The 25,225-nt window shown below is 27.9% G+C and overlaps 1 protein-coding gene and 1 long non-coding RNA gene across 2 annotated transcripts in view; one reads left to right on the forward strand and one right to left on the reverse strand.

The window, feature by feature from the left end:
- LOC142321378 (T-complex protein 1 subunit beta-like) overlaps positions 1-18,682 on the reverse strand; it is a 62,665-nt gene extending 43,983 nt beyond the window's left edge. Inside the window, exons 1-2 of the mRNA XM_075359409.1 lie at positions 18,549-18,682; positions 16,413-16,580 (exon numbers count right to left, since the gene is read on the reverse strand). The gene's annotated coding sequence lies outside the window, so the exon portion shown is untranslated. The remainder of the gene's footprint in view (positions 1-16,412; positions 16,581-18,548) is intronic.
- LOC142321379 (uncharacterized) overlaps positions 1,920-25,225 on the forward strand; it is a 40,385-nt gene continuing 17,079 nt past the window's right edge. Inside the window, exons 1-2 of the long non-coding RNA XR_012755611.1 lie at positions 1,920-2,070; positions 2,553-2,696. This is a non-coding gene — a long non-coding RNA (uncharacterized LOC142321379). The remainder of the gene's footprint in view (positions 2,071-2,552; positions 2,697-25,225) is intronic.

A 25,225-nucleotide genomic window follows, 5' to 3' on the forward strand; every position in this document is an offset into this window, starting at 1 on the left:
AAACAAAAAAAAAATTGTTCTATGAAGCTGAAGAATCCTTACTTCTAACTAAATTTAATGATATTGTTACTTATTAATTGGATTTTCTTACTGATATTATTAGTGTACATTAATTATTGGTGTTCAATTAATGGCTTCAGAGCAATCAGCCAGAGATTGGTTAAGAGTGATAGTTAAACTTTAATTATCTTTCAGTCTGCTGTGAAGTAGTTTAACCTCAAAATAAAAAAGTTAAAATTTCAGCATGCAGGCAATTTATTTACCTGCATGATGCAATACGAACGATATGGTTTGGCCATTAATATTGTATTTAACCAAAGTTATGGCTTGCCTTCAAGTCATTTTTTTTTAGTTTCCAAAACAAGGAATACAAGAAGAATGAATATAGCGGTAAGAAAAGGATACTGTAGAACCAGAGAGAGTGTTTAAGGTTAATATAAAACAATTTCAGTAAAATAAGCCTGATATAAAGTTGGACTGATTTTGTTGTGCAAAACTGCCTTATGATAATAATATAAATAGTGATTTTTGTAATATGACACAAATCCTAAGTAACGCTACTTGCAGTCAGCCATGAGGAAGAAATGAAAAGCAGGAAAACACTCCTCCTCTCTGAAACAAAGATCTTCAAAATTTAACTTCATACAAAAAAATCAGGTTTTTAGGATCACAAGCAGAAGACAATTATATATGATACAAATGGCAGGCAGTGTTAGTAAGAAAGGTTAAAACAGAATGGTTGGGGAAAAATAATTCACAATTTCAAAGCCAGTGTTCACGGTTTGCAAGTAAAGATTTATAAAATTCTTAAGATTCTCAGAATAGAAGCGAAGTATATTATGAATCTTAATCTTATATCTAAATAACATTGATTGGATTATTTTCAAAGCTTGTGGACTGAGACCAGACAAGAAGAATATGTTGTATTCGTGTTCAACAGCCAATATGGAGGTTTCCTGGGATTCATCCAGGAAGGTCTTTTTTTAATATGTCTGCACAATCCAGCCAACAGTAAATATTTAAACACAGTTTAAAGATATTAAGGAATGATTTAAATAGAACGGTTTGGGATTAATTTAAAGAAAACAAGTTTAACAGATTTTGACTTAAATCGTAATGAAGGTATGAATTTTTTTGATTGCCAATAGATCTGGATTTGGTACAAGAGATTTCCCTCCTTGGTATTGTAGATGAAGGATGGGAGACATATAATAGCCTAACTTATAAGGCTTAAAGATACTGAGTAAGGCCTATTTTGTAATTAAAGAATTACCTTATTATTAATGTGTATTATGGTTATTTTTATATTCATTGTTAACTTGTGGAGAAATCTCTGGGATCATCAATGAATATAAAAAAGTATTCAGAATCCAAAAAAGATTGTTGTACCATTAATTGTGCCATCATGCAAGCCCCACTTTAGACATATAAACATTCTATTATTTCCTGTTATTTTTTTATGTAATTATATTCTATAAATCCAATACATTTAAAATTATATCTTTTTTGGAAACTCACAATTATAATATCCACTACGAGTTGAATTTTCATTTCCACTGCAAAAAATTGTTACATAAAAATCAACTGGTAAAATATCTGGGCACCGAAATGGACAAGAGGAGTGAAAGGGTTAAATTACTAATCATCTTTAACCACCAAAAATAATAAAATAACCTGTAATACCAACCTCTTTTATACTTATGGCTTTTTTATACTTTTAATCCAAGTAGTGCATTTCTTCTTCTGAACGTATTGAGAGGTACATAGAATTTTCTAATTTTCCAAAGTAACTGACACATTCCATTCACAATATAATATAATTTTTTTTAGTTTTAAAATAATATTTTCTAATTTATAAATGGATTACTTTTTGAAGGGATGCATGCTGAAATTTATAAATTACACAAAAACTCGTTGTACATTCAAATGCCTACGTGTAGTTAAAGGGTATTGCTACTGCAATGTAATTTTGAGGTTATGGTTATTATTATTACAGTTCTTTTGCTTATTTGTGCAGTGACCATAAGTGCTGATATCTCATTTTTTACTTGGAAATTTACTTAATTAGAGGTGAGTAATATTTCTAATTTATATTATTTATTATAAGTTATGTAAGGTAATTTATACATTGATAAAATAACCAAGTAGCCCTACATAGTAGGAAAAATATTCCTAACCTCACATAATATAATCTGTAAACATCTTTTCATTAAGTTATTTTATCTGAGCATAAGATAGTTTATGCTTCAGTTTAGTTGTTTTTAGCATTTTCATAAATTGAAAAATTACAATAACCCTGAAATTTGTGCTATATGTAGAAATTTTATTATAAGGCTGTAAAAGCAAGATGTGAATTGCTGAATTTCTAAAATAAGCATTAGGTTTATTCTCTTCGTATTATAATGAGCTAAAAATAAATTTCTAGTATCATATAGTAACCAGTAGACTACTTTTTTTTTCTTTAGACTATTTTCTATCTCTATTCTTTTCTTATTTTACATTTTAGTTAGGTGTACTAATCAAACTACATGGTATTTTATTTTATTTTTCAGACAATGGATTTTATGATTTATATGACGAAGATGATGTTGGATCTGTTCTGAATCTATTAGATGGAAATTGTTCAGATTTGGAAGGTTTGGAGAATGGTGATGAGATAGAAGATGAAGCGCGATCAAAGGGACCTACAAGAATTGGTAAGTTTCATTTTTATTTATATTGAGCCTAGTTTTGGCTCATGAAACAAATATCCTACCAGTATTAAACGGATGGATGAAGTTTTACTATTGTAAAAAAAGTATCTACTATATATATAAATTTTCCATTACATCTTTTTCAGACTTGATTCCCAATTATAATGACATAACAGAGAAAAATGAGAAATAAAAAAAACTGAATCTAATCACTTATTACATGACCAATATTGAGTGATGCTAATGTAATAACAAAGATAAATATAATTTTTGCTTATGAACATGTTACACAAAAATAATTTTTTTTTAATGTTGAAACAAATATGAAGTAAGAATATAGCTTTAAGAACCTTTTTATAAAAAATAAAATTCCATAGCTTTTTTTTTGCTAATTAAATAATCATCTTAAATAAAATATTCATAAATCACACATTAAAAAAGTCTCATGTACCAATGAATATAATCATCAACATCATGGAATGAATATCAGTCCTGAGGCTTGAATTTGTTCTAATTATAAAGTATACAATTCTATACATAAAAAAAGTATATAACTGAAAATCGTAACTCAAAACCCAATATATTGATTTTAATAAAATCAAATTGCTAAAATCAGGTTGGAAAGTAAAAAAAAAAAGAAAAGTTGCTCATTACATCAGAAATGTAGTTTAACTCACTTAGGCAGTTTCACATTTTGAAAAACTAGCCGCTTCAAATGTCAGCCAATATTCTTTTATCACGGGCACATACTGTAATATCTGCACAGACATGTTGATCTTAAGAAATGCATTTCAGCTACCTCCAAATTTGACATCTCTCTCACCGATAGCCCCGACCCATATGTCAAGACTGGAATGACTATTTCTAGAATTTCTTTATTGTATCTTTCTTCCCAATAGTGTTTTCTTCAAAACTTCTGATAAAATTTGATACTTGTGCAGCTTTGAAACCAAATTCTTAGAGTTAGAATAAGACTACTTGCATCAAAGGAAGTTAAAGCCCTCGATCTGTTCTATGATGCTGCAATTTACGAAATCTTTGGCTCTAACAGGGTGAGTACCCAGTGAAATTCCATAGTTTTAGTCTTTGTTGATGAAATATTAACCCATATGGGTTAGTTGAACAACACTGTGACTTCAGCTGGTTACTCTTAGGATTTATAAATAAAACACTAGATAATTAGCAAAAGCAAGTAATTCAGGTGTTATTATTGTAATTACAACATTCTCTGCTGGACAGGTACACCAAGAACTACTATTCTGCTACACCAAATACCTCATGTGTCGCAATGTCACTAGTTGTAGTACAAAACATGAAACCTAGAAAATCTTTCTGTTGGTAATTCACTTAAATTATAATCTAAGTATTTTATTAATACTGTATTAATTTCAACAACCATAACTGCTGTTGTCAGTCAAATACTTATTTATTGTATAATAGCTTTTCTCTTGAAATAATTTTAAAAGATGCTTCATGAAATCATTGATGAGATCAATTTTTCTGGTACCAGTGAAAATTTACCATATTTTGAACTTGCATAACAAGCAAGTTTTTTTTTTGACAATTTTTTGCAGTGGAAATGAAAATTCAACTCGTAGTGGATATTATAATTGTGAGTTTCCAAAAAAGATATAATTTTAAATGTATTGGATTTATAGAATATAATTACATAAAAAAATAACAGGAAATAATAGAATGTTTATATGTCTAAAGTGGGGCTTGCATGATGGCACAATTAATGGTACAACAATCTTTTTTGGATTCTGAATACTTTTTTATATTCATTGATGATCCCAGAGATTTCTCCACAAGTTAACAATGAATATAAAAATAACCATAATACACATTAATAATAAGGTAATTCTTTAATTACAAAATAGGCCTTACTCAGTATCTTTAAGCCTTATAAGTTAGGCTATTATATGTCTCCCATCCTTCATCTACAATACCAAGGAGGGAAATCTCTTGTACCAAATCCAGATCTATTGGCAATCAAAAAAATTCATACCTTCATTACGATTTAAGTCAAAATCTGTTAAACTTGTTTTCTTTAAATTAATCCCAAACCGTTCTATTTAAATCATTCCTTAATATCTTTAAACTGTGTTTAAATATTTACTGTTGGCTGGATTGTGCAGACATATTAAAAAAAGACCTTCCTGGATGAATCCCAGGAAACCTCCATATTGGCTGTTGAACACGAATACAACATATTCTTCTTGTCTGGTCTCAGTCCACAAGCTTTGAAAATAATCCAATCAATGTTATTTAGATATAAGATTAAGATTCATAATATACTTCGCTTCTATTCTGAGAATCTTAAGAATTTTATAAATCTTTACTTGCAAACCGTGAACACTGGCTTTGAAATTGTGAATTATTTTTCCCCAACCATTCTGTTTTAACCTTTCTTACTAACACTGCCTGCCATTTGTATCATATATAATTGTCTTCTGCTTGTGATCCTAAAAACCTGATTTTTTTGTATGAAGTTAAATTTTGAAGATCTTTGTTTCAGAGAGGAGGAGTGTTTTCCTGCTTTTCATTTCTTCCTCATGGCTGACTACAAGTAGCGTTACTTAGGATTTGTGTCATATTACAAAAATCACTATTTATATTATTATCATAAGGCAGTTTTGCACAACAAAATCAGTCCATCTTTATATCAGGCTTATTTTACTGAAATTGTTTTATATTAACCTTAAACACTCTCTCTGGTTCTACAGTATCCTTTTCTTACCGCTATATTCATTCTTCTTGTATTCCTTGTTTTGGAAACTAAAAAAAAATGACTTGAAGGCAAGCCATAACTTTGGTTAAATACAATATTAATGGCCAAACCATATCGTTCGTATTGCATCATGCAGGTAAATAAATTGCCTGCATGCTGAAATTTTAACTTTTTTATTTTGAGGTTAAACTACTTCACAGCAGACTGAAAGATAATTAAAGTTTAACTATCACTCTTAACCAATCTCTGGCTGATTGCTCTGAAGCCATTAATTGAACACCAATAATTAATGTACACTAATAATATCAGTAAGAAAATCCAATTAATAAGTAACAATATCTTAAATAAATAAGTGAAAATCTCGTTATAAGCTCCTTTGTGTATGGTTGGCTGTTATAGTAATACGTACATTCATAGTTTAAGTGAAAAGTTATTCTCTTTAATATTTTATGTAATTATAAGTTTGTCAAGACTGATAATAAATTATAATAATAAAAAAAATAAAATAGTTTAATATTAGACAACATATAACGGATGGTCTGTTGTTAAAAAAAAAAAACTGATCGTGAATGAAACAGTTTGCGGGCCAAATTTTACATGGAGTAATTTTTGATGACGCTTTGTTGTTTATAAGTAGAGGTTGTTGATGATTTATGTCGATGGCAATGACGTCAGAAAAACATGATGACTGTACAAAAAAACGTTACGAAATCTAACCAGTCTTGCACTTATTGGCGGGGAATTGTCGGTAGAGTATTACTCAATACTACAGTGCCTCTAGTCGATATTGTTGTTTAAACCAAACCTGATCTACTTGTTAATGTATCCAGTTTACTTTTTAATGAGATATTATGATTAAAGAAAGTTTTATTTTTTCGTTAATATTATTACAATTTCTGAAATAAAAATTTGCAATTGCTTTATTCTTTGTTTGTACTATTCAAATTATTTATCAGGTTAAAAATGTTAGACTCGAGATTAAATTCATTTATTTTTACAAAATAAATTAATAAATTTAATAATAATAAATTAATTAATTTACAGTATTTATCTCTTAATAATGTATCCAAATAGTTCTAAATAGTAGCAAAACAATATAAAAAAAGCAAATAAAACGAAACAAGTTAAATATTTGGTTATACTTTGGGTTATTTGACCATTAATTAACCAGAGAAGTAAAATATGTCCATCGTATATCAAATTTAACAGTACGTGATATAAGCAAAGTGTATTTCTGTGTAAAAAGAAAGTTTTTAAACATGTAATTTTACATGTTTTAAGTCTGGTAACGAGAGTGAAGCATTCTAGCAAGAAAAAAATTCGTATCGGTATCGTTATTGAAAATATACTGATTACTGAGGCTCCTGGGTTCACCGATATCAGTTCGTGTCGTTAATTATTTATAAATCAATATATACTTAGGAATAACACAAATTGCAACTAATTTTTGCTTGGAAAGGAAGCAAGATATAACATTTTAATAAATTTGTATAAATATATTTTTCAAATTTATCGGCTTTGGTAGTAGTTTTTATTTAAATTATATATATATATAAAGGAGCGGAACTACCAATAAAATTTTAACGAAGTTTATACAAAAAAAATTTAGAACATTCTATCAGTTTTTATTTTTGTAATTGCAAAGGTTTTGCTATAACAAATTTGAATGAGAAAAAAATAAATTTATACAGAGTAATACATTTCAATATATATAATTAAAATTGTGCGCGCGTGTGTGATTATACAAATAAATAAATAATTTAATTAATATATTATTTATAAAGAGATAATAAGGTTTACTTAAACTGAAAATTACTTCAAAATTATGTAAGACACCTGTTCGCTTCGGTTAACGTACAGACATTAATATTCTTAATAGGGAGTTGTATTCATAAAACACAGTTCTAACATTTACTGATGCTATGACAGACGCTATGTTGCCATTTAAACTGATTTTTTTCCCGCCTTGCCAGTGTACTCGCCACAGTTGGGTATCAGATAAATCGCTGCGTTGCATTTGTCTTATATCTTATTCAATTCATTTTCATAGAATAAATCTAAGAGATAAATAAATATTAAAATATTGTTTGTTGAACCAAGACTCGGATTTAAGCAAGAGTGTATTTGTAACGAAGTTATTAGTTACGTAATTTCACAGCCGATGGTAAATAATGACGTAATGCGCTAGCATTTCACTTAATCAATTTTACCTTCTCAATTCATAGATTTAAAGCGTATGAAAAATACCAAATCTTGCCGGGATTAAACCCAGAACTCTCCACCGATTCTACCGCTCTTTCCGTCGTGTGTGTTTCCTCAGTTCATTCAGGAAATGTTATTCTGTTTTATATTTGCGCTAGATATAGGACGACATTTTTTCATTATATTTTATTCATTTACTAATTATTAACTCGTAACAAAAAATAAAGCTAATTAGCCAACCCGTTAATTTAAATAGTTATCGATTCTTCGACTGTTTTGTTCACAAAAACGTTTTTCTGCAATTACACTCTCAAACTGTTCCTTCATAAAAATAAAGATTATATGAAAGTAATTTGGAAATCATAAAAGTTTTATAGTCATTTTACTAAAAATTAATTAAACTTACAAAATTAATGATCTTCTCCACCAATAGTATTTTATGGGGACTGGTGCATATAATTTTTTAGCGTCTTAAAAAATTATTATTTATTATTTTCATTTCATTAAAATTAAAAAATAATAAACTGTACTTAAATTGTAATATTTTTTTATTGTTATAATTATCCGAGATATGATTATGCAGAACTGTGCCGCAGGGTTGAACATAGAGCAACGCCCGTGCGAAGTTACGTTGGGTAACTAATCGTAGTACTAGACTGCATCTTAAGCGAAAAATAATATTACTGTCTTTTTACCTCATACCGAGCGTGGGAACACATGCACAGGTAAGGAGTATTTCAGACCTTTTTTACTTCCTTGTACGAAGTAAAGGAAGTATTGTGATCGCGAAAAATTTCGCTTTTCAGATTTCAACCAAAATATTCATTTTGACCATCCCTGAATCCATTTGACAGTTTCGGCGTGACCTCTGTACTTATGTATGTATATCGCATTACTTAAAAACTATTAACCGTAGTATGTTGAAATTTTGTATTTAGGACTGTTGTAACATCTAGTTGTGCACTCCTTTTTATTGCAATCGACTGAACCAAAAGTGTCCAAAAAAAGCCCACTATTTCTTAACTGCAGTAATAAGCCCTGATTGAGAGCTTTTCAACGATATATCATAAATGGTACTTATTTTCATTGGTTCCAGAGTTATAGCCAAGTAAAAGTTTAATGAAATATTTGGATTTTACAAGGAGAAGGCACATCGGTTTGAATCAGACTTCATCTCCTTTTTTTAACTTCTTTTATTTAAATATGTTGATTTATTAATTTATTAAACTCTCATTGTAAAAAAACTTTTACTATGAATAATAATTCAGTAATAACCAAAAAGAAAAAAAATATCATGAATTTTTATGAAATAAAATTACATACTTTTTCATTTTAAAAAAAAAACGTGTAAATATAATTTAATTTATTAACCTGTGATTGTAAAAAAATTACAATAAATAATAATTCAATAATATGAAGAAAAAAATCAAAAAATTCTTTATTAAAGAATTAGAGGATCGTATTTCACTTTCAAATGAAATAAGTTTATACCAAATGAAGCAAAAAATGTGTATATGTAATTTAATAGGCATACAAGGAAGTCATGTGGTGTCCCACATCAATTTTTTTTTTTTAATATGACAGTGAGGTAGATAAATATTTTCGTACGTAAAAAATTAACGGGATTCGGATCCAGAACCTTTTGGATATAAATCAATTTTGTGATACATTTAATCTGATAAAGTAAAATGAAGTGTACATTGTTTTGTCAACCAACAAGAAAATTGTATCCTGTTACCATTTTAATACGTATTATGTGTTGACTGTTAGTGAAGCGTGTCAATTGATTTAATTTCTAATGCAGTAAATTTTTTGTAAAAAAATACTCTTCCCGTACATTTTTTGGGTCAATGAAATCAAAAGAATGAATTCGTGATGTACAAAAAATTTCAAGTTTTAAGTCTGTTGCGTAATTAAAGAATAATGCAGGGCGCGCGCGCTCACACACACACACACAATGTTTTATTAACTTACTCGTATGTATTGTTAAACCAGTCAGAGTGACGTTGCATCTGAATTAACGTTCTTTTTGTATAGTAAAGAATTCTGGGTTCGATTTCCGGTTACGTTATCTTACATTATTATCAAAATTCATAACATGAAAAATTAAAAATCATAACCTAAATAAAATTGGGTGAATAGTAAATGACGTTTGTCGGCCTCCGTGGCGCGAGTGATAGTGTCTTAGCCTTTTGTCCGGAGGTCCCGGGTTCGAATCCCGGTTAGGCATGGCATTTTTACACGCTACAAAATTATCATTTCATCTCATCTTGTGAAGCAAATACATAACGGATGGCCCGAGGAAAGGAACAAATATATATATACTTTGTATGTTGTCAATACGATTAAAATAAATTAAAAAAAAAAAAAAGAAATGGTTATAAATATTCGTTTTATTTATTGAGAGATAATTTTACAAATTATACTGCGCTATCGTAGACAAAACTGCTCGCCGACGCGCTGTCTACTACTCCAGTTGCTATGAGACGTACAACTGTTTCAAGGTTAAACTACACAACTGCCGTCTCGAACGCGCGGCTGCATAAAGCACGTTTAACAATAATAATAATTTATGTCTAAAGTAAAGCCTAAAGTAAAGTATGTCTAAAGTAAAGCTAAAGGTTTATTTCTTTTTCACACCCTCCGAGATTTTTATTCTATTTTTTATTTTTTTATCATTTTTATTTATTTATTTTATATTTTAAATACACGTATTGGTGTCGAAGCCGATAATATCAAACCTCATCTCTCCAGTATATAAGTTTTTTTTTGTTTTTTTAATGGTTTTATAAATAAATTTAAATGTATGGAGACCAAATTGATTCTAAACTAAGTATCTTTCAACTTGTCAGTCTTTTTTTAATAGGTAATATCAAAATAAGTATTTTTAAAACCAAGAATCGAACCCACTTACTTCCAATTACACCAATCTTTTTTCTTTCCTTTTTTAGGTTTTTTAATTAACTTAATTATAGACAAAACCTACATTAGAAAAATTGAACTCTGTGAGAATCAAATTGAGTCTAAATTTACGTACTTATTTTTTTTTTATAAGGATTATGCGTGCAATTTATAATAGAATCTTCAATTTATGGTTATTTTTTTAATGCGTAAAACTGATACAGATATTACACATATGGAGTGTTGTCCAAGCTGTAACCGAAGCCTAAAGATTAAATATAAAATTAATACAAAAAATTTAATCTTCTTTAAAAATAATTCCTTAATTCTTTTTTGAACAGAGGAAGGTTAAGAAGTGTAACGATAATAACTGAAAAATATATAACACTTCAACTCGATGAGTACAAAACCTGGCTTACTCGCAGAAATGAATTTACTATTTTAATTCAATAATTTATTATATTAGGTTGGAGGTTGTGTGTGGAAGTATGGTATTGACATTTTGAAGTGAATTAAAATTTCAAGCCTGACCGGTATACGAAACCGGGATCTTTCGGATGAAAGGGAAGATATTACTACTCCACCTCGGCGATTGGCGAGGTGATTAGTTGATACGTGCTGAAGTATTAATTACATTAACTTATAAACTTAAAAGAATTGTAATAAAAAGAAAAAGGTTGGAGGATAAAAAGTATAAACTTCTATAGGATGTGATTTTTAGCGAAGATCTAACAAAATAATTAAGTAATTTTTTTTTTAAGTAACAGTAACAGTACAAGTAAGTAAGTAACGGAGTAACAGTACAAGGTGAAAAGATAAAGATGCTACGATTTGCTGATGATATAGTAATTCTAGCCGAGAGTAAAAAGGATTTAGAAGAAACAATGAACGGCATAGATGAAGTCCTACGCAAGAACTATCGCATGAAAATAAACAAGAACAAAACGAAAGTAATGAAATGTAGTAGAAATAACAAAGATGGACCGCTGAATGTGAAAATAGGAGGAGAAAAGATTATGGAGGTAGAAGAATTTTGTTATTTGGGAAGTAGAATTACTAAAGATGGACGAAGCAGGCGCGATATAAAATGCCGAAAAGCACAAGCTAAACGAGCCTTCAGTAAGAAATATAATTTGTTTACATCAAAAATTAATTTAAATGTCAGGAAAAGATTTTTGAAAGTATATGCTTGGAGCGTCGCTTTATATGGAAGTGAAACTTGGACGATCAGAGTATTTGAGAAGAAAAGATTAGAAGCTTTTGAAATGCGGTGCTATAGGAGAATGTTAAAAATTAGACGGGTGGATAAAGTGACATATGAAGAGGTATTGCGGCAAATAGATGAAGAAAGAAGCGTTTGGAAAAATATAATTCAAAGAAGAGACAAATTTATAGGCCACATACTAAGGCATCCTGGAATAGTCGCTTTAATATTGGAAGGACAGGTAGAAGGAAAAAATTGTGTAGGCAGGCCACGTTTGGAATATGTAAAACAAATTGTTAGGGATGTAGGATGTAGAGGGTATACCGAAATGAAACTACTAGCACTAGATAGGGAATCTTGGAGAACTGCATCAAAGCAGTCAAATGATGAAGACAAAAAAAAATTCAAAAGAAAGTAAAGATTTCTCTTTTAATACAGTTTCTAAAATACATTTCCTGTTTCAGTAATAATAATTATTAAAGTATTCAATACATAAAACAGTAAAATTAAGATAGTTCCTGTGAGATGTTCATTGTACTAAGAAATTTGTACTTATTTTCAGTAGGCCACTAATGGTAGCGAAGCGCAACAAAGAACAAATACATATAAATTATATTTACTATTTATACAAATAATGTATCTAGATTTAATATAAAAATTAGGCATTCCTATAAAATTATTTAAAACATTAAAGTCATTTTATAAATTTTACCTTTATAAAATTATTTTAGTCCATTTATAAAACTGATGAATTAATTTTATAAAAATTTCGCGATATTGATGTATCAACATCAAAGAAAAAAAAAATTAAAACACCCTTCTTATTTTGAATAAAAAAAATTTGTAAACTGGAAGATTATTAAATAACTAGAATAGATTTAAAATTTAAAAATATCAATAAAACACGAGATTTCATCTAAAAAAAAGTGCATCATATAAATTGTAGCAAGGTACTTTTAAAAATCATGTTGAAATTTTAATTTAGTTTTCATTAAACTATAAATGAAAAAAAAAGAAATGTTTAATTTTAAACCGATATATTAAAAAAAAAAAGTTGTATACAATAAATTAAATCAAATGTTCATAAATTTAAAATAATGTCCTAAACCGTGTGGATTTCCTTTCTAGAAAATTCTTCAGTTACCATACAAACGATATGCATAATAGTAACCGATTTTGATGAGACTGAGAAATGTCTCTTAATTGGCACGACATTAGAAGTTTTACAAACAACTTTATTACTTTTCTTTGTTTTTGACTGGTCGACGATATTAAGAGTTTACTATTTTATGTTCTCTTAAGACGGAAAAGATATTATTATTTCATCAATTAATATAATGAAAATTGGTAAATATAAAATTAATTTGATTATAAATTATTTTCTTTTTTTTTTAATTTAAATTAAATACCTTAGAATAAATAATTCATAAAATCATTTTATTAAAACATTTGCAGTGAAGAAATTCGAAAAATTCAAATTAGCTTAGTATGGTTTTAGCAGTCAACTACTGATTTCTGTTGAAAGAGGAAGTTAAATCCGTGCGTAAATATTTACTTGTTTTACTGATAATCTATTTTTATTGTAATTGTACAGTTTGTAGGTAAGATAATATTTAAGTTTATTATTTTATTTATTAATATTATTTAACTACATATGTTTCGTAAAAATGATGTTTGTAACTTTCACGTAGGTTAACAATAAATTTTAATCTATTGTAAGTTTAATATTGGATAAATTTATATTCTCTGAGAAAATAAAAATATAAATTACAACTGTAAGTAAAAGAAATACTAAAGTTTATAAATATTTTTTAAGGTGGATTATCTACGTATTACAGTTTAATTATCATATAATTAAAACACTCAGGCAATTTAATAACCTAATAAAACGATTACGAAAGTTCTTGTTATAACAGACACCTTTTTCTTTTAAGATAATTAAATCATTACGTTAGTTAGAAGTTTGTGTGTGGGAATATGGGAAGGAAATTTGTAGTTTGTAAAATAAATACTATGCCTAAATGATTTTCGATCCTGGATCTTCTAGGTGAAAGGCTGAGTTTTTACTACTCTACCATAAATATCAGCGAAGCGATAATGCTACTTAAAAAAAAAACGATTAGAAGTGTAGATTATGTTTGTTTAAAATAATTATCAGTTAAAAATACGTAAAAGTAAACAATTTAATTAAACGCTTACCGTATTGTAAATGCGATGAGTTTTACCAAACATTAGTATGATTATTTAAAAATAATATTATTTCTGAATTGCTCTTGATTAAACTGAACTAAAATAGAAACACAATTATGTTATTTTTAAATACAACTATTTAGTAGAAAATAATATTTTCCCTTACAATAAAACCACAATTGTTATTTGTGCTTGAAATATAAAAAAATAATTTATATGTATACGTGTACTAGGGGTAAACTAACTTTTAAAATAATATAAAACAAGTGTTGATTTATTTCTTCATCGCAAAGCTGAACAATTGCTACTGTAAAACAGTTAAAAAGATTAAACGTGTGTCCAGTTTAGTCACGTCTTTCTATACCCCGCTTATTCTTTTCTCATTTTACTCCCTCACTCCTTTCAGTATGTTTTTTTTTTTATTATAAGCTATAGTGTGTGTATCTTATTTCATGTAGCACGTACTCATTTTTGTCCTTGAAAATTGACTAAACAGCATTTTTTGTTTTAAATATTACCATCAAAACAACACAGAGTTTAACTTTATTCTTGACCATATCATCAGACATGTTTTTTATGTACTTATAAAAATAGAATTAACAACTATACTACTTTCTTTTTTTGTTTTTATCCCTCTCTCACACACACACACACACACATATATATATATATATATATATATATATATATATATATATACACAGAGAGAGAGAGAGAGAGAGAGAGAGAGATAGTGCAACAGATCAAAAGACTTTGCTTTAAAGGAGACACAGAAGCGACTAATGGTTATAAATAACTGGTAATCTATTCGATAGTTTACAATAGAAAATGAATATAATTTTATGCTACCGTTTTTTTTTTGTCTTCAGTCATTTGACTGGTTTGATGCAGCTCTCCAAGATTCCCTATCTAGTGCTAGTCGTTTCATTTCGGTATACCCCCTACATCCTACATCCCTAACAATTTGTTTTACATATTCCAAACGTGGCCTTCAATCGACAAAACCATTTGTCGATCAACGCTCTCGCCTTTTAATTATGAGCAATGAAATTTTGAAAAACGGAAAAATCGCGATAGAAATAAAACGAGTTAAAATTCCCCCGTAGTAACTTTTTTATTACGTTTTACCTTCAGAATTACATCCAGTGACAAACATTATTCGCTAACTAATTAATTAGATTCGCCTAATTAAGGTCATATTTTATTTAGGCACATTTGTTAAAGATTAAAAAATAACATTTGAATAACATTAAAATCTGGAGTTAAGCTTCCCTCATCACCCCTAACATATGGAAAAAACATCAATCGGTAGGTAAGGATACTTTCTTTTTTTGTTTTTATCCCTCTCTCACACACACACACACACACACACATATATATATATATATATATATATATATATATATACACAGAGAGAGAGAGAGAGAGAGAGATAGTGCAACAGATCAAAAGACTTTGCTTTAAAGGAGACACAGAAGCGACTAATGGTTATAAATAACTGGTAATCTATTCGATAGTTTACAATAGAAAATGAATATAATTTTATACTACCGTTTTTTTTTGTCTTCAGTCATTTGACTGGTTTGATGCAGCTCTCCAAGATTCCCTATCTAGTGCTAGTCGTTTCATTTCGGTATACCCCCTACATCCTACATCCCTAACAATTTGTTTTACATATTCCAAACGTGGCCTTCAATCGACAAAACCATTTGTCGATCAACGCTCTCGCATTTTAATTATGAGCAATGAAATTTTGAAAAACGGAAAAATCGCGATAGAAATAAAACGAGTTAAAATTCCCCCGTAGTAACTTTTTTATTACGTTTTACCTTCAGAATTACATCCAGTGACAAACATTATTCGCTAACTAATTAATTAGATTCGCCTAATTAAGGTCATATTTTATTTAGGCACATTTGTTAACGATTAAAAAATAACATTTGAATAACATTAAAATCTGGAGTTAAGCTTCCCTCATCACCCCTAACATATGGAAAAAACATCAATCGGTAGGTAAGGATTTTCAAATAAAAATACAAATTGACTGTACTAATTCGTTTAACTATCAAAAGAATAAAATACATATACATACACAAACATGCGCGGGCGCACGCAAACTCACACAAAAATACAAACAAAAGCAATCAAACAAAAATCAACAATAATTTGATGTTTATAAAGGATTAGGACACACACACAGAGAGAGAGAGAGAGAAAGAAAGAAAGAATGAAAAAGAGAGAGTGTGAGAGAGAGTGACCGAGCGAGAGAGGGGTTTTAAACAAATTATTCAATACTACTTTTTAAAATATAATACAAAAACGTAATACTTTACATTCTATATTAACTATATAATTAAAAAACGAAACATAGGTGTTTAAAAATTAAAATATATTTAAAAATTAAATATATACGTATTTTAATTAAAATCCTTATGTTTTAATAATTATGTATTAGATAGAACAAATAAAATATGTAAAAAAAAATACATACCAAGATGTTAAAATAAAGAGTTAATTTTCTCTACACAAAGCAACACACATTGATGATACGTAAATTTAAACCTCGACTGGATCGGGTGAGTTAGACTGTATACTGTATGTTCGTTCATCTCCGCGTACGTAACGCACATGCGCGCACCCTCACATATACACTCGAGATCTATTTAAAACAAAATAAATGATTAAAATAAATCTTACAATAAATTGTTAAATATAATTTAAAATTTATTTTATGCGTAAATATTTTTATTTATTAATAACAGTTAAAAATAGATTAATATCAAAAAATTAAATTAAAAAACCATTTAGAAATCGAACCCAGGTTTTAGAAAATATACTGATATAAATTAAGCATACCACTCTTCTGATCACCGTAGCGGAGTGGTAGCCTCTCGGCATTTCATCTGGAGGTCCAAGATTCGAATTGTAATCAAAATATATTTGATTACATATAAAAAATTATTTTAAAAAAACTTAACTAATATTTATATTAACATTAATAAAAAAAGGAGACATATTATAAAACCCCTGCAAAAAGTAAAAAGTAAGAATTAAAACAAATTGAAAATTTTAAACAAAAAAATATAAAATATTAACAAATATAAAAAATAAAAGAATACGTGATCTGGGGGTGTCCAAGTTAAAAATCGATCCCGAGACCTTCAGTACATTAGTCATTAGCTGTACTATCTCTACTAACTGTGTTACGATAACAGTATATTATCAAAATGAAAATGAGACACAGTTAAATATTTTGTTCAATGTTAACAGCTAATTACTATATAAGAACGAAGTAAGACAAAATCTGAACAAACATAGATTAAATTTCAAACATTACTTTTTGTTAGATTAATAAAAAATAAATCTCTCTTTGTGTGTGTGTGTGTGTGCGCGCGCGCGTAAAGTAGTAATCGGCTACGATAGATAAATTTAGAAATAATGAAATCATATCATTACATCCTTATGTACCACTCGTTAATCTTTTCTATAATCTATAATAATTTGTAGTTCAGCTGTTTTTCTATAAAATAATTAGCTATTGAAGAAATTACAATCTAATTGTGGAAAATTCTTCACATACTAATCTGCAATCGAACCCAAGACCTTTGGTATATTATGTAGCAAGGAAGTACGCTTTCTGTGACACGGTCGCGGCGACATAACATTTTTATTGTTAATTATAATATTCGATTTTTTAAATTTCTGCTTTAAATTAAAATAAAACAATGTTTAGTAAAAAAGAAAAATTATAAAAGCACGCACGCGAATGTACTTTTATATATATGTGCAATAATCACGTTTACGTGCGTGGTTATAATTAATTGAATATTAGGTAAAATTAAATAATTGACAGCCTCCTCATCATTACTCGTTTATGTACCGTTAGCCATGTTCTTTAGCTAACAGATACAAGTGAATTTAAAAAATTGCTTTCATTTATTCATTAGTCTAGTCTTTTTTTAATAAAAAAAGTAAAAAAAATGAAAAAGAAATTAGAACAAACATTTTGGCTAAATTTTTGTCGAAAAAAAATTAATAATAAATCTGACCATGTAACATAAAAACCGACCGTTTTGATCTACAGAACATATCAATGTAAATTTCAAGAAAAGTGAGAAAATATTTGTAAAGTATTTCATATGAATAACAAAGGCAATTTATCTTTCTAAAATAGATAGCTAATTTATTAATTACCAAATGTAGACACAGGCAAACGGTTTTGTTGTTAAACAGAAATCTAAATTTTTAAAACAAAAAACAGAACTTCAATAGAATATTGAAACCCGAAATAATTAATAAGTAGTGCACATTTAAATTGAAATATTACGTAAATAAAACGTTTAGTCTACAAAAGATTCAGCAAAACCCCTCTTACAGTGTATCGGTACTTACTTGAAAGCAAATTATATTAGTTACATATTTTTATAGAGTAATCTGTACTTAATTTTAATTAAAATAACAAGAATAAAAATATATTTGGCTAACCTAAAAATAATCATTTTTGCCAAAATAAAATGTTTAGTTCATTAAACTCCCAAATTCCTCCAATATGTTAACCAATATAATCACATTATTTAATTGTGTACTAATTTCTTATTACAAAATATTATAATTTGAAAGAACTTACCTCATTTACACGTAGAATTATTTTCTATACGGTTGTCAGATTCACGTAAAATATATTTAAATATACTGAATTCTCTAAATACAAATAATCAAATAAACAAAATTTGATAACGGTTTTAATAACACAACTACAAATCGTGAAGAAATAAACTTTATTTACTGTATCTACAACGTTAATCTTTAATAACACTTTTAATATATTAATCACTTTTAATAGATTAATATCAGAAAGAAAATGTTAGATAATATTATTATGTAAGATTTTTTGATTTTTTTTACATCGCTGAATATAATGGAAACAGCTAATAATATTATAATCAATTATAATTTTTCATCAACGTAACACACATTTTGATCTACGTAGTTGTTTTGATAAATTTCGACGCGAACCAAGGAGAGAACGTGAGAGTCAAATGCATTCACATTCTCTCTGCTCTCTCCCCCCTCTTTCAGTCACCATACGTACAAAGTAGCCGCAGTACTAATATTTTTCCTCCCTTCTATTGTTCAGAAGCCATCTTTTTTTTATATTGTTAGGTTATTTTTACTTTTAATAAATTGAATCTCGTGTATTAAAAGTGATTAAATACGATGACTGAAGTTTCGAATTTTTTTTTTAAATATTTTTTGTCCAGATAAATTTTTTTTTGTGTATAGTGACAGAGCTTGGGTTATTTATCCTAGGATATCATATTCGAATCCTAATCAGACTCATTAAAATTGTACGAACCACTGTTTTACAGTGTAAAATTTATTATGATGTTTGGTAATCATTACTTTCAACGACAGTGTAATATATGTCTATAATGTCAGTTTAAACTTCAAAATCATCAGTTAAAAGTTCTGATCACTTTTAAATTGATAACGATGTTTTGAAAAAAAAAATCGGGCATCATTACTTTCAGCGAAATTGGTATGATAGGTGATAAAGGTTGTAAATTGATTTTTTTTTTATGATAGCTAATGACGTTATCTTATATATATTATACATAAGAAAGGGTATATCTTATATTAAATAATGATTTCTAAAAAAAGGGCGTATCTCAAAAATGGTCCACACAGACGATTTTTAACGAAATTTTGAAAGGCTTACTCGAAAGTGTGTTTTCCAACTTCCTGGAACGATAGCCGGCAGTTTCATGTGTCTAGGTCCAACCGTTCTCGACATACTAGCGCGAGCGAAATTCGCATATGTCAGTTCACCTTATGTAAATGAATGAAAGGTGGTTTTCATGCGATTTTTTAAATTTATAATTTTTTTACGACCATAACGACGCCCGACGTTATGGATCGGGCGTCGTTATGGATTATAATTTTTCATTAATATATATATTTTTTTAATTGTGGAGAATTATAATTTTTCAGTAGGGAAGAAGCGGAGCTACAATAGAATTTAAGGAAGTTTATTAAAAAAAAAAAAACGCATGCGCATGCGCAGGTAAGGAGTATTTCAGACTTTTATTGAAGATAAATGAAGTTGTGTAATTCTCGACATTTGTTATATTACACGGTTCTGGATAGGTAGAAAATCATTGGAATTGGGTTTGCAACAATTCATATTTAAATTTATCTTTATTATTATCCAAAACAATTTGTATACAAGAGGTACTTTCATTAACTTTAATTTAATTGTGGAATAAGTGAAGGTTGATACTGTAAAATTTAACATTTTTTCAGCTATTTTATCAAAGTTTTTTTTCTTATAAAGTAGAAATACTAATAAACTAGCTTAAATATAGGATCAATGCCACTTTTTTTTTGTCTTCAGTCATTTGACTGGTTTGATGCAGCTCTCCAAGATTCCCTATCTAGTGCTAGTAGTTTCATTTTGGTATACCCCCTACTATATTTTAAATTAACTGTTCTTTCTACAGTAGTAATCTATGCCTTTGTAATTGTCATTTCAGACATTGTAAAAATGAGGAAATGTTATAAGTACAGCGACTTAAAACAAACTAATAGTAACTTACTGAGACAGGCTTTCTTGCGTGACCCCACATCAAAATGAAATAAAGTGTATTGAGAATGGACCTAATACAAGGTCCTCAGATATTATTTGCAAACAAGTTTTCTTCAAATTTATTCCCGTCAAATATTCCATATATTCCTACATCTACTTCAGAATTAAAAAACACGATTCAAACAAAGTTTAAGTAGAGAATAGTTTAGAATTTAAACATTTTGTTCAAGGTAGAAAAAATTATTTATAGAGAAGATGTCTAAAAATATTAAGAGATAAATTATTATGGAGATTTTAAATGTCTTATATTCATTAAGAATAAATACAAATTAGATTTTGCTATTGAGAACCAAATTTACAAATACCTTTTTATGATGAAATATTATTTTTAGTCCTTATATATTTACAATGTAAGGTTTTTATTGAATTTACCATTTTATTTCAATTCACATAATTTTCAATTGATTATGAAGAGCGATAGAAACATTAAAGAAATTTTTCATCTGCTTTAAAAGTTATATAAAGCACAAGTTTTGATTAACAAATATTTATGAATGAGTGACAAGTATCAATATAGGTCTGCATATTTTAGATAACAATACAGAAAAAACATTCTTTGGAAATTAACAATTTATTATAAGTTCAACAATTAATTATACAGACCGTTAAGGTTAGGAATGGGTCTAAACAAGTGTAATCCTGATCTAGTAATAAAATTTATTTGATTTGAATGATAGCAAATGATTTGCTATCATTTATATACTACTATGCTAAATAATTTATTAAAATTTAAATTATCATTCATTTTATGGGTTACAGAGCAATGACCAATGAAAAGGTAAAGTAAAAGAGATGTTTACATCAATCTAAGATTTAAAATATGAAATAACTGCTGTGTTGAAGACATTGTTGCAACACAGCTTGAATTGCAATTCAATTTCAAATAATATCTGTTAGAAGTTAACGCAAACAAAGCAGTTGTTAATAATACCAATAAAAACATACCAGATCTCTCAAAACAATTAGATCTCTCTTAATCACACAGAATAATTAGTGCATACTGTATGAGGACCCCGCATCTTACCCTGATCACCAATTTTACACTGAAAGTACAAACGATATGCTTTTTTAATTAAAGATGTAATATTTTTTATATTTGATTTTACGGTAAACTCACTACATACATAACAAAAGGCATTCACATCATTTAGACAATTTTGAGGCATGACAGTGCACTGTTAACAAAGTTAAGACAGCAATAAGACTGAACCAGATTAATTCATTCCTAAATCCAGTGCTTAATACAAACAACACATTCAGCTACATGTTTTGACCTGCACAGACATGATTAATTTTGTCCATGAAGGCTTACTCTTCAGTATTAGATGTGTCATAATATGTGACTGATATGATTTAATTCTTTGTCTATATTGTTTATTTATAGCTTACTAATTAAAGTTAAACAATAATAAATTAGCTAGTAAAATACAATATAAGAACTTAAAATGCTAAGTATACATTGAAAAATTAAAAAAATACTATAATTAAAATTAAATAATTTTTCAAAAATGGTGGGCGATAGAAAGATTCTGAGTTCATATTTGTTTTCAGCATTAAAAAACAGATTAAAATCATGTATTGCATGTTAGGAAACAAAAATTATCTTTGTCAGTGTAATTTAATAAGTTGAAAAAAGTAAGAACGAAAGATGTCTACTATAATCATAACTTCCTAATTATGTAAGTAGAAAAAAGATTTAACAAAAAAATTATGTTTAAAAGGAAGTTCCATAATTCTGGAATTTTTTTTAATTAGTGAATTGATAAAATTGAAAATTAAGAGATTTTAAAGCAATTTTAAGAAACAAAATAATATATATTTGTGTAAACAGTAAATCATAATTCCTGTTTAAATCAAATTCTAACCTCACTCATGGAATTACAATATATCTTGTATTTTCATTATTCACTTTTATTTTAATGTAAAGTTATTACAGAATATTCTTTTGTTCTAAGTAAAAAACTGAAGATAAAATTTAAGAAGAAAATTTAACTCATAGTAATGTTGAAAAAGGGGTACAAATATTTAGTAGAATAACTTTTGTTAGAGTACTTCATATCTCTTATTGAAGAGGAAACACATTCAAATTTAAAAATGGTTTGAAGAATGAAAACAAGAAGTTAGAATGAGAAAATATTGGGAAAAAGAAGAATAAATTGTAACTGCATGCATATATCTATGCGACCAGAATGAATTTAAAAAACTTTTCATTGCAATTAAAGGATAAACGTTACAAAAAATGCTTTATTTTATCACAAAAAGTGGATGAAATGTGGAGCTTCAAAAGTTGATCATCCTCTCTAAAATTTTCAAATAACCTAAGCTGAGAAAAGTATTCCTGATTGTTTCAAAATAAATATATTTATTATAATAATGAAGAATTGTTTTGCACAATGAATATTGTTTTCATTGTTATACGACATACACATTTATTTGTAAAATAAAGAGAGTAACATTCATTATTAAATATTAAAATAAGATATATTTTAAGATAAAATATAATATCTTATATTATAAGATATATTTTGTACTTTAGTACAAAAGGGTTCAGGTTTACCAGACATATACCTCAGACTCGTTTTGTTTGCAACCTTCTAGAAAAGAAACAATTCCTAGACACTATCACAGGGAACTTAAAAATAATTTAGGAAAGAGGGAATGGTAAATCAAGACAACAAATTCTTACAAGAATACAAATACAACAAATACCAGTTGACTGGGACTAGAACACGTTATGTTTGGTTATTTAGTGCACATTTATGTTGCAATAATGTTAACTTAATGTTATTAAATAAATATTTTACTCTACTTATTTCAGGAATCTGTGAATGACCTACCTAAATATATATATATATATATAAAACAGATAGGTTAACAAAAATAGTAAATTAACAGTGGTAAATATTACAGTAAATTTTTATTGAAAAACAATTGTAAAAAAATAACAGATAACTTATTTAACTGTACTAACTAATTTGATGGAAATAAATATCATTGTGTTTTTCTGTAATATATTAAGTAAAATTCAAACTGACAATACAGACCAAGAGAAATAATTTGATAGGTCTACTATTTGATAGGTTTAGTGAATAATGAAATGATGGTATTTTGTACCATGGTCTTCTACTAAAAAGTAAATAATGACAAATAGTTAATTTTCTGAATTGAACATAATATTAATGTGAGTTTTTGAACCCGTTTTACATTATTTACAGTCTTACTGTATGTAAATGATCAAAGAATATTACTAGGTAATAATAATAATAAACTATAATTGTGAATAAAAAGAGATTAAAATGTTTGTGTATAAAAAAAAAAGATAATGAATTCATGTGAATCTAGGTATAGAATTTCAATTTTATCTATCTTTATTAGGTTTTGACAAGTTCCAGAATAACATTGTTTTTAGTACATTTATAACACTCATTTGACTTGTTTCCCGCGTAGTTTTAAAAAAATGCATCAAAAATGGCGGCAGTTAAAAATTATTTTTTCGTAAGCAACTAGAGAATGCGTTAAATACATCAACGCACATAGTTGTATACTGTTGGCGTCCTTTCTAACGGTACCGTTTACAGCTATTCGATTTAACTATGTAGATTAATTTGGTAGTCCAAATAATCTTAGTTGAGTGCTTACTAATAGAAATAATTATATAGATCTACCGATTGGTATCTGCGAATAATGAAATACTATTTTGCGTCATGATCTACTAAAAGAAAGTAGTGACTTGTTGAAATGTACGTAATGTGAATGTGTTTATGAAGCGGTTTTACATTAATTATTTACAGTTGTACTTCATACTAATTGTGTTATCTAGGTAATATAAAACTATAAGAACTTTTAAGACGTTATGTTTATAGTTAATTTAGACCTAACCTTTTGGTGTTTATTTTATCTGAAACTTTTTTATTGTTTAATACTATATTTTGTGTTCGTGAAGAAAGTTACTTTTTATTACTAATGCTTGTTAGTTCTAATTTCCATGTTAATAATTATTTTTAATATTATTACGAGTTACTGGTTATTCCTGATGAAAAGAAGTACCAGTAATGATTTACCCATCCTAGCTATCTATTTTATGATTTGTTTAAAATGTTAATACGTGTGCTTAAAGATGTACTTCCTCACACAAATGATTTAAATGTAAGCCTCAAAAACTTTTGTTTAGAAACCCAAATTTGTAATAATGCTATGAAATGCATAGTTCATTTATTTATTGAACAGGATGACAAAAAAACCATAAAACATTAAAATAACATAAAGTTATTAATAACTGAATTTCAGATTAATGTTATTTTTCTTCCAAGCCATTTGTCGCTAATTGGCACCTTCCTGGAATAAACACTTCTTCCCATTCTCTCTCCCCCTGGAGCATATGGGCCACTGTCGTTTCAGGCGTCAGGCCTTCCGTTCTACACCTGCGACGCACCTCAGCCCACCTTTCACAGTACATACATCTCGGCGTTCGCCTTCTCTTAATAATTGGAACCTGGGAATTATGCAATTCACCTGAAGGTTATTGCTTACACAATCACCCTCAATTATGCACTAACTTCTGCCTTCCAGATAACCATTTTAAAGTTAGACCTCTAATTTCAGTGCTATATATTTTAAATAAATGTGAATTAGATGACTAACTGTACCAGATGCTTTAT

This window comes from Lycorma delicatula, chromosome 3, assembly GCF_047948215.1.
Source record: "Lycorma delicatula isolate Av1 chromosome 3, ASM4794821v1, whole genome shotgun sequence".
NCBI classification, from domain to species: domain Eukaryota; kingdom Metazoa; phylum Arthropoda; class Insecta; order Hemiptera; family Fulgoridae; genus Lycorma; species Lycorma delicatula.